The 2,213-nt window shown below is 37.0% G+C and overlaps 1 non-coding gene across 1 annotated transcript; it reads right to left on the minus strand.

Moving 5' to 3' along the window:
• Positions 1–1,898: 1,898 nt before the first annotated feature.
• On the minus strand, positions 1,899–2,006 carry LOC130964365 (small nucleolar RNA R71). Its single transcript, XR_009080462.1, has one exon. It is a non-coding gene; the product is annotated as a small nucleolar RNA R71 (small nucleolar RNA).
• Positions 2,007–2,213: the final 207 nt, after the last annotated feature.

Genomic DNA, 2,213 nt, shown 5'->3' on the forward strand with positions numbered 1-2,213 from the left:
TAGGTAATTTTTTTCAGAATTTCTTTAAAAATGAATTCTAGAGTTTCATGATGATCTGTTGAAATCTGGCTGGCTGAGAAGCCATGTCTAATCTTATTGGACCGAGGTTTCAACTTATCATCACAAGAGCTTGTTGATTTCTATCAAACTTGCTATTGGAGCAATGATCTGCTGAGGCTTGGCTAGCCATTGGCCATGTCTAGTGTTTTGGACCGAAGCTTTCCTTGAAAGCTTGGCTGGCTGTGAAGCCATGTCTAATTCCTGGACCGGAGTCTTAGCCTAGCATTGCAATAATTCCTGGATTTCAAATTAAGAATTCTGAAACCTTCATTTTCTATTTTCATATAATTTTCGAAAAAGCACAAAAAAATTACAAAATCATAAAAAACCAAAAAAAAGATTTTGTGTTTCTTGTTGAGTCTAGTGTCTTATTTTAAGTTTGGTGTCTTGCATGCATTGTTTATTTGATCTTGGTTCTATTTTCAAGTCAATAGTACAGGGAACTGAAGATTCAGAACATGCAGCAGAGGAATTACACAGAAAAAGCTGGTCGTTCAAAACGCCCAGTGAAGAAGGACAGACTGGCGTTTAAACTCCAGCCAGGGTGCCTGGCTGGGCGTTTAACGCCCAAAAGGGTAGTGAATTGGGCGTTAAATGCCAGAATGTGCACCATTCTGGGCGTTTAACGCCAGGATGGCACAAGAGGGAAGATTTTGTTTTCAAATCAATTTTTTTCCAAGTTTTCAAAGTTTTTCAAAATCAAATCTTTTTCAAATCAAATCTTTTCAAATCAAATCTTTTTCAAAATCAATTTCTTTCCCTTTTCAAAGATACTTGCTAACAATTAATGATTTGATTCAACATTTCAAGTATGTTGCCTTTTCTGTTGAGGAAGGTTTAATGTTTGAATCATATCTTTTCTTGTTAGGTAAGTCATTAATTTTTAAAATCAAATCTTTTTAAATTGTTTTTCAAACCATAACTTTTCAATCATATCTTTTTGATTACATCTTTTTCAAAATAGTTTTCAATCATATCTTTTTAAATTCTAATTTCAAAATCTTTTTCAAAAATTACTTGATTTCTTTCCCACTCTTGGTTTTCGAAAATCAATTAAAGTTTTTCAAAATGTTTTTCAAAATCTTTTACTTAATTTTCGAAAATTTCTTCCTCCCTTCTCGCATCCTTCTATTTATGGAGTACCACTCCTCCTCAATGCACAATTCGAACTCTATCTGACTAAGTTCGAATTCTTCTACCTCTTCCTTCTAATTTTTCTATTCCTCTGACACCTCAAGGAATCTCTATACTGTGACATAGAGGATTCCACATTTTCTTGTTCTCTTCTCTTTCATATGAGCAGGAACAAAGACAAAGGCATTCTTGTTGAAGCTGACCCTGAACCTGAAAGGACCTTGAAGCGAAAGATAAGAGAAGCTAAGGCACAACTCTCTATAGAGGACCTGACAGAAATCTTCAAAGAAGAAGAACCCATGGCAGCCGAAAACAACAACAATGCCAACAATGCAAGGAAGGTGCTGGGTGACTTTACTGCACCTACTCCCGACTTCTATGGGAGAAGCATCTCTATCCCTGCCATTGGAGCAAACAACTTTGAGCTTAAGTCTCAATTAGTTTCTCTAATGCAACAGAATTGCAAGTTCCATGGACTTCCATTGGAAGATCCTCATAAGTTCTTAGCTGAATTCTTGCAAATCTGTGACACTGTCAAGACTAATGGGGTTGACCCTGAGGTCTACAGACTTATGCTATTCCCTTTTGCTGTAAGAGACAGAGCTAGGACATGGTTGGACTCGCAACCTAAAGATAGTCTGAACTCTTGGGAAAAGCTAGTCAATGCCTTCTTGGCAAAGTTCTTTCCACCTCAAAAATTGAGTAAGCTTAGAGTGGAAGTCCAAACCTTCAGACAGAAGGAAGGAGAATCCCTCTATGAAGCTTGGGAAAGATACAAACAATTGATCAGAAAGTGTCCCTCTGATATGCTTTCTGAATGGAGCATCATAGGTATTTTCTATGATGGTCTCTCTGAACTATCCAAGATGTCTTTGGATAGCTCTGCTGGAGGATCTCTTCATTTGAAGAAGACGCCTGCAGAAGCTCAAGAGCTAATTGAAATGGTTGCAAATAACCAATTCATGTACACTTCTGAAAGGAATCCTGTGAGCAATGGAACAAATCAGAAGAAAGGAGTT

This window comes from Arachis stenosperma, chromosome 2 (assembly GCF_014773155.1).
Source record: "Arachis stenosperma cultivar V10309 chromosome 2, arast.V10309.gnm1.PFL2, whole genome shotgun sequence".
In the NCBI taxonomy this organism is placed as follows: Eukaryota; Viridiplantae; Streptophyta; class Magnoliopsida; order Fabales; family Fabaceae; genus Arachis; species Arachis stenosperma.